The following is a 9,021-nucleotide window of genomic DNA, read 5'->3' on the forward strand; positions in this document are numbered from 1 at the left end:
CTTATGTTAATAAAGGGGCGTTAAAGAGATTGTTTGTTAACATGTTAACACAGTGTTAATTCACTATTTTCTCTTCAATTATTTATAACTCGTGGGAAACCCGCGCGTTGCGGCGGAGTCGATAATAAGGGGCGAGAATATGAACCTTCATAAACGTTCATTTGTGTTTATGAACGTTTGTTTGCATTCATCTACGTTCATGAACCTTCATTTGTATTTGCTGACATTCGCTTTTGTCCGTTACCTAAAGTTAAAAATAAAAAACAAACAAACACGAACAGACTCATTTTCTTAACAAATGAACACGAACAAGGCCCCTTCGGTTCATTTGCAGCCCTTGTAAGAAGAATTTGATTTGAACATCATACAAAAACAATACAACACACGATACCACTATCAATCCAGACGAAGAAATGATTCGAGTGTAATATAATTACAATAACGTCCTCACTCGTATAAGAATCTTCCAAAATCAATTCAAATGATTATATGAAGCGGTGAAAATGTAAGTTATTACCATTTTGTAATATAATTTAGTATTTGAGTCAAAATAAGTGCCACAAGATAACAAGTTTGAGATAGCTTCCCATCAACAACCTACAACAAACAATGCTTAGTGGTTAGAACTACAAGTGGCAAGTTTAACCCTTACTCGTAAACTGCTCGATTCGAGTTAGGCCAACCAGTTTCTTACCAACTACCAAGTTTTTAATCCTAACACCAAAAATTAATAATAAGAATATTGCTTAAATAAGCTAGCATTAAATTTATTATTTTTTATTTTTTGAAAACATGATATTCAAAAACAACGAACCTCTATATAAAAGGCACCAAAGAGGCCAGACAAATGGGTCATCCTGGCCACCTAGACGTGTTGTCAAGCACTCATATCTGGTAGTGGAATATATATACGCTTGTCAAAATGCCAATAGATACCCTGCAACAATAATTTAAAAGTAATTTCTTAGCTGATAAAAAATAGTTTATGGTATGAGTTACTATAAGGAAATTAACTTTTTACTCTAATCGAATTGAGTGGATGGACTCATCATAAGCAATGACATAGAGTATTATAGCAAAATTCTATAACAAATATACAAACCTGAAAACAGAGAAGGAACTGTTGAAAAGTGAGCCACAATGATGAACTTTTTTTGTATTTCCTTTTATTGCACTACCTTGTAAAAGGGGAATTCGTCAACAAAAATGTATTAGCATAATCTATGATAAAGAGAACATAGATCACTGATGAAATCTACAATTATGTCTCACCTATGCCCGCCCGTTGATTTTTGATTAAGATATTGTCACAACTTTTGTTGAAAGAAGAATGATAGAAAGATGGAGACTTCCCCCCAGTTTTTTATTTGACCCATTTCACAACCAACTGAAAAGTACAAGGGTCAAAATTACCACCTATAAATAATAAAAATATAAGAACATAATCAGCACTTGAACTGCAAGAAGAATGCGAACTTGGCGACACCGCTTATTTGTTATTGTTTGAGGACTCGACCTGCTCATCGAACTTACTTCTTTTGACAAAGAAAGACCCGCCACAGACCCACCTTGATTCGTCAGATCTAGTCTCGAAGAATCCACCTTAGTCCCCTGTTTATTCGCAGACTTACTATGTTCCTCCACGACCCCATTTTCTCTAACCGAAATCACATGATCTCTCATCTTTCTCTTTTCTTGCTTGCTAGACTTCCTTAACAAAGGCGCTTTCGTCGAAGCCCCGATATCAAGCTGACCAGCATTATCATTCCCGGTAGGCGAAGGCGAAAGACCATCATTATACAGCGAAGGCACACTATTTTCGGCTCACGTGTCAAATACGATTTTCAGGTTCGTGTCAAAATTTCTGAGTTTGTGCCGGGTTGAACCCGCCAACTCACAAACACACAAGTTGAAAAATATTTTTTTTAATTTGTTTAGGTTCTGAATCAAAACTTGTTTAGGTTAACATACAAGTTGAAAAATATTTTTTTAATTATAAGCACATTAGCATGCACAACATATATACAAATACCAGTATGTCTTCTTGTTTCAAGTCTTTGAATAACAGTAGTGCACTCAAACCATAATGATCTTGAATATCCACACTTAATTTGATTATTTTGGATTTAACTAATCAAATCAAAATCACATTTTTATTACACAATATCAAACACCAATGTCAAGCCTGGAACTGACTTACCTTGAAACTGTCCGTCGGACCCTAAATCCCCAAAATCATCATGCTCCTTTAATCCCAAACTCAAATGATCTGAACCAGGCTGAAAACAAATTAAACCGATTGTAACTACTTGTTTATTGCAAAAAGAAAGAAAAAAAGATTATCCAGGATACCAAATATCTATCATCCAATATATAAATCGCATCAGCAAAAAATGTTTTCCGGGTATATCTTTGTTTGTTCATTTAGAAATCAATCAAATTAAGTTCAAACCATCCAATCAAAAGCTATATTCCAAGAAATAGTATGGTATATGCCACGATTTAACATCATTCACTTATTTGATAGCAATTTATGTTAAGGCTGTACAAACAATCAACAATAAAACGTCAATAGCATCCGTAAATCAATAATAACTCCAATTGATTACCTAAATAAGAGAAGATGAAAGAGAAAGCAACGCGATTTATACCTCTGTCAATACTAATTGTAGTAAGCATGAATCAGCAGTTTCCAGAATCCAGATCTATTATAAAAAGCAAGAAAAAAACAACAAATCATCAATCAAAACCCTAACGATTGAAATTAGAGTTACCTGCGTTGGGATGTTGAGATGAAAGAATCAAACACGGTGGCAAATAGAAGGAGAGCACAGACTCCATAGCTGGTGGCTTCAGATATTCCAGTTATTTCTGTGTTTCGTTCGAGTTCAAGTCAAAATATGACATGAACAACCAGGGGATGGGATTAAAAAGACCAGGGTGATGAGATTACTTCTTTAATACCGAAATCGAATTGAAGGCATGCTCCATTGAATAACTTGAAGTCCAATTTGCTTGGTTTGCCGAATTGAAGGCTGATTTAAGTGAAGTCGGAGGGGTTGAAGACTTAAAGGTATGAATTGAATTGCACATTGAAGAAGGTGATTATCATTTTAGACGGTTTCAGTTTTATTATAGGTTAGAATTGATGAAAAAAGGTTAAGAGGGGTATAATGGGAAGAAAAAGGTAAAATATTAGGGATTTTAACTACCTTTTCATATGCCATCTTAAAAAATAGGATGTAAATTACAATTTTAGACATGGGAAATGCTTATATATAGTATATAGATATATAGATATAGATAACATAGCAGTATTAGTTATTGTGTTTAATAAATTTATTTAAATTTGTTTTTCTTTTAATTATATATGTATTTCACCCTAGATACTTTTTACATATACGAGTGCAATAAATATTGTTGAGAAAGTGTATTTAATGCATTTAATTTTAAGCTTATTAAATAATGTATTAATGTGTCTTAAGCTTTGAGCTAAATTACAATGGTACCCTCCTCAAATAAAGTTAAATTTGCTTGATGTCCATCTAAGACCATGTGTAGTGGTTAACACTCCACCCTTGGGCATTTTGCGCCATGTGGCAGTACAGTCAATAATGGGGGGTTATGTGGCATTTTCTAAAATTGGTGTACTGGGGATGTGAACATTGTGTGACATTATGTTTGTAATAAAATTAAATAAAAAAACATCAAAAAATCTTATTGGTTTTACAAAAGGAAGATGAAGGTGATTGGACCAAAGGAATGAAGCTGAGCGTGGAAAAAAGCACGCCAAAAGCATTTTGGGCCAAAAAAATGCCCTCGAGGGTGGTGTGCGGGCGTGGTGGGTCGTTTTTGAGACATAAAACGCCCAAATACATAGTGCCCCAATACGGATCGTCTAATATGCATTATATGGTAGTAAGTGTAGATATAGACATAGATACAAATAACTAATAATTAATCACTTTTAACAATTTATACAATCAACTACAAGGGAGCATTATTCTAAATGATGTTCTTTTATATGTATTTGTTTTTTTTTTTTTTTTTTAATCTCTTGCTCCTAATTAACAAAGTTGGTTATATATATTTACGTGAGATTAGAGGAAGCAAATGAAAGGATTATAGAATGGATAGTTAGAATAATGTTTACATTTGTTGGAAGTTAGAAGGTAGGATTTCAAAACAAGAAGTTAGGTAGCGTTTGGTATGCAGGAATGAAAGGTGAAATTAAATGGACCATTGTGAGGGAACGAAGAAAAGAGTGTTTGGTTGGTCGATGGAATGGAATCATCTATTCCAAAATGCATTCCATTCCCTCAAAATCATTTCATCCGCCCCCCCTGTTTTTATTTCATTCCCTCTTCACCCTTCATTAACAATACCACAACCCACCACCGTTGCTACCATACACCACCACCACCGTCATCCGCCGCAATCACCCACCTCCACCGTCACCCGCCTCCGCCGTCACCCGCCTCCGCCGTCACCCGCCACCGCGCCACCCACCTTCGTCCTCGCCACCGCCGTCGCCGCCACCCACTGTTGCCACTGCCACCTCCGATCATCGCCACCACCCAGCTTCGATCATCGCTGCCACCATTGCATTGCCACTGCCACCTCTGATCACCGCTGCCACCCACCGTCGCCACCGCTATCAACCGCCACCACACACCGCCACCTCCGACCACCGTCGCCGCTGCTACCACCCTTGCCATCGCCATCGATACCGCCACCACCTACCTCCACCGTCATCCACCACCACCACCGTTGTCACCATCAGCCGTCGTCTCCACCCACCACCACCGCCAACCACACCGCTACAACTGACACCTAGCACCACGCCACATCATCGCCCATCACTGACCACCGCCATCTGATTTTATTCCTTCGTCTTTTTTCGCATACCAAACAACAAAACGTAATTGTTCATTCCATTCACACATGGTAACCAAATAAGACATGGAATGGTAATGATCAATTCCATTACCTCATCCATTCCATTACTTCGTCCATTCCATTCCCCCGTCCATTCCATTACCCCATACCAAACAGACCCTTAATTTCACCATTACTATATATAATTATTACTATATAGTAATATATATTAATAAGCGAATTAAAACGAATAGTGATTTTAATATTATAATAATAGTTATTTTCTTTAATTTTTAACTTTAATCCTTTTTTTTTTAATATCAGGGGTTGGGATAAGCTTGATGTCAACCGGTATCGAACCAGTACTGGTATCGAAAACACCGGTACGGTCCTGTTCGGTATCAGTACATGAAGGTAAAAACCGGATCTAATACAGAAAACACCAAAAGTTGGTGCCGAATTGATATTGGAAATCTTTTGGTTCGGGAAATTCAGTGCTGCTACCATTTGCTCATCCCTGATCACGGTTACCGTACGAACAACCGTATCGTGCAACTTTTTTTTGTTGATTTTCTTCAACTTTTAATTTTTTCTTTTTTTAGTTTCAGGGGTAGGGATGAGCTCGATGCCAACCGATACAGAATCGGTACTGATACCAAAAATACCGGTTATGTTACTGGTATATGAAGGTAAAAAACGGTAGTGAACCGGTACCAGGAATGCTAAAAGTCGGTACCGAATTGGTACTTAAGATCTTTCGGTTCAGCAAATTTGGTACCGCTACCCAGAACAATTTGCCCATCTCTGACCACGGGTTTCATACGAACAACATCGTTAGCATACAACTTTTTTTTGTTGATTTTCTTTCGGTTATCTTTTAGTGTTTTTTTTTTTCTGCATTTTCTTTTTATTCTTGTTAGCAGTTCTGCTCGTAACAAGCTCGTAGTGATTTCAAAACACATGTAAACACCGACTAAATAACAAAAGAAATTCGTCGCAACGCGGCAAACTTAAATTAATACATAAGAGAGAAAAATAAAAATCAACATGTTAAACTTTATGTTTTAAACTTCTTTAAAAAGATAAAATCCTCGAAAATCTATATAGGAACTTTAGAAAAATAAACTTAAATGGGTTAATATGTTAACCCATTTATTAAGCATATTATGTGCCGTGTTCAAGTAGGCCAATCTAATCAAATATGTTATGATAATAGACCCGAAACGTGATTGTTTTTGTGTTGTACTACATTAATGCCTGGAATTGCCGACCATACGTTTTTGAAGTAATTAGAGCATTCACATCCATGGTATCACATTCTGTGTGCGATGTTTTTAAAATATAAAGAGTATAAAAAGTGGTTGTGAGTAAAGGAGAGAGAAAATGTTACAGTACATCTGTATATTTGGGGGGACACTGTTCACCACCTATAATCTATACAACCTAATAAAAGCCATAATTAGGGGACACATGTCCCCCTCCTAGGGCCTCTAAACCTCATTTTCCCGCCAAAAATTGCAATCTCCTCATTTCCCTTGAGTGAACCCAACACGAGATCCATTAACTCATTCGGGTCCTCAATTTTCGGTCCATATTTAAACCAATAAACCGATGAACTTTCCCATTTACTCTTCTTCTCTCATACTCTTTGTGATTTTAGGGTTTTTTTCCTTTCTTTCGTTCGATTCTTCCCCAAATCTTCCAGGTAAGATTCCAAATCTCTAATCGTCGCCTGGAAATCTTCAACAATAAGGTTAGATTACGATTTCTTTCGGTTAATCATGTTTATTTTCTCTATTATTCGAAAACCATTCAAGTTTGATTTTGATTGTTTTTGTATTAGTATTCGTTCATATCTAGGGTTCTGCATCTTGGATTAAACATACCGATTTTATCATTCCAATGTCAATCTTCGTCTCTTCCTCTGTTGCAGATTACAAAATGCTCCGTGGATTTCTTCCATAGAGGTAGCATCCCGATTTGTTTATTTTAACATCAATGTTTTCGATTGTTTCACTTCGGTCCATATATCATATTGATTTTATAGTTTTCCTACGATTGTGTTTATTATAAGTTAAAGGGTTATGATAAGATTTTAGGATTTTTCCATAATCTCTTTTGATTCAGTTGCATTCCTAATCTTAGGGTTATCATATAAATTGTTAAATTTTGATAAAGATGATAAAATCACATGGGGGGTTATCTAAAGGTAGTATTATGTGTGGCCATTGTTGATTGGGTGAGACTGGAATTGGTTTCCCTAGCGGCTAGGGTTCCACTGTGAACCCGACAACGTCTCTGAGTGAAGATAGTTGGTTCTGCGGCGGCTAGGGTTCCACATTAAGTGTTTGGAAATAAAAAAAGTGAACCTCTTGCTCTTTGGGCTTGGGGTATAATTTCTTTCTTTCTACTTCTTTAAATATTTGTGACTTTTTTTTCTTAATTAGTTTGCTGGTTGATGCAGATATTGTGGTCGATAATTGAGTAATATGTATGAACCACGTGATGGATCTTTCTGAGTTCTAAATTTTCCTATTATTACTTTATCAGACTTTTGGTATAGTGAATATTGGTATAACTTAGTGATTCTCTATAGGTCAAATAAATTTAGGAGTTAGCTGCAACAACACACACTCTGATTTTTTTTTAATCTCTATTCACATCTAAACATTATATAATCTGAGTTTTCAAATGGTATGCTCTAACCGGATGGACTTTTTCATGCAGGCAAATGATACACGTGCCTTTGATTTTGTCAAATGTAAATCAACGTTGGTTATCTCAAAGGTTGATGACAAACATTCATCCGGGTAGGTCCTATTTGTCCCAAAGGTTGGTTATCTCAAAGGTTGTTTCTTGAATTTACAAACTGCCTGCATGTCACCTTTTTGATGGTTTTGTTTGGTTGGTTTTGCATGAATTTTGGATGTTTAGTCTTTAGTTTGCAATCGTTTATAAAACATATATTATATTTTCATGGCTTTTCTTAGTAGTTGAATGTTATATGTTATTGATTATATATATATATATATGTGTGTGTGTGTGTGTGTGTGTTACTATATGCATTATAAAGAATGCGCATCAAGTTATATGAATAGTTATCATTGTTAAGTTGAGACAATGAATTTAATTGCCATTTATTTAGTTTAATTTTTTGTTGTTGTAATTAATAATTTACTAATAATTTTCATTCTAAAATATTATCTATCTAGAATTTAAGTTTTTTAAATATGGTAAATATTATCTATCCAGTATTTAAGTTTTTTAAATATGGTAAATAGTTTCATTTATTATAATTTTGACATTTTAGTCAAACTTTTAACGGTTTTGACTATACTTATAGTAAGGTTTTTTCTAGGGAAACTCAAGAGTATTTTTGTTCGTTTCAAGTCGCGATTCTTCCATGTACTACATTAAATATTGTTATGGTAAATTTATAGTTATATTTTTGTTAACTTAACCAAATTTATGTAAGTTTTTAAAATGAATTTCTTTCATTTCCATAACTTTTGCTAAATTTTCTTTTTAAATTTATAAATACAGTCATTATTTATACATAAAATCATTTTTGTTAAACTTTTGTTGAAGTCAAATTTGAGATTTCTATTAAATAAGAAATTATTTTCCTACAATATATTTACCGTAATTAAAGCATGTTCCATTAATTTTGGAAATTATTTTAATTTGAATTTTAAATGTTCATGTTGATTCCATTAATTTTTATTTAGATAATTTAAATAACTTTCCTTAATTTTTATTTAGATAGCTAAATGACTTTCGTATAATATATTAATATATTTATTACTATGATCAACGAATTTTAATAAATTTTGAAAATAAATAGGAAATTTCAAAGGTTGAATTAGATTAATTTATACACATGGAATTCTTATACAATTAGAACTCCCTAACAAATTGTAAATCTTTATTTGCAGCAACAACAACAGCCGGTCGGTCGAAATATAGGCTCAAAATGCTTGCGGTCCTCAATTTGGTGAGGAGTGCATAAGCCTTGGGTTAAGAGGCATAGCCTAGGTAGATATTCTTTCATTATATATTTACTTTTGGTTAATCTTTTTCTGCAATAACTGGTCAAGCTAGACTCAAATACTATTTCAACTATGGTGTATACCAGTTAGGCGT

General features: G+C 34.6%; 1 long non-coding RNA gene across 8 annotated transcripts; it reads right to left on the reverse strand.

The window, feature by feature from the left end:
• Window positions 1–367: 367 nt before the first annotated feature.
• LOC110935624 lies at window positions 368–3,142 on the reverse strand. Of its 8 annotated transcripts, none has more exons than XR_004888265.1 (7): window positions 2,954–3,142; window positions 2,775–2,871; window positions 2,652–2,705; window positions 1,273–2,279; window positions 1,103–1,178; window positions 815–937; window positions 368–597 (listed from the first exon to the last, which is right to left on the reverse strand). It is a non-coding gene; the product is annotated as an uncharacterized LOC110935624 (long non-coding RNA). The 8 variants fall into 8 exon arrangements; XR_004888263.1 differs by having other exon boundaries at window positions 1,273–1,813; window positions 2,201–2,279; window positions 2,652–2,871; window positions 2,954–3,140; XR_002589252.2 differs by having other exon boundaries at window positions 2,775–3,142.
• Between the last annotated feature and the right edge of the window lie 5,879 nt (window positions 3,143–9,021).

The sequence above is a fragment of the Helianthus annuus genome, chromosome 3, assembly GCF_002127325.2.
Source record: "Helianthus annuus cultivar XRQ/B chromosome 3, HanXRQr2.0-SUNRISE, whole genome shotgun sequence".
NCBI classification, from domain to species: Eukaryota; Viridiplantae; Streptophyta; class Magnoliopsida; order Asterales; family Asteraceae; genus Helianthus; species Helianthus annuus.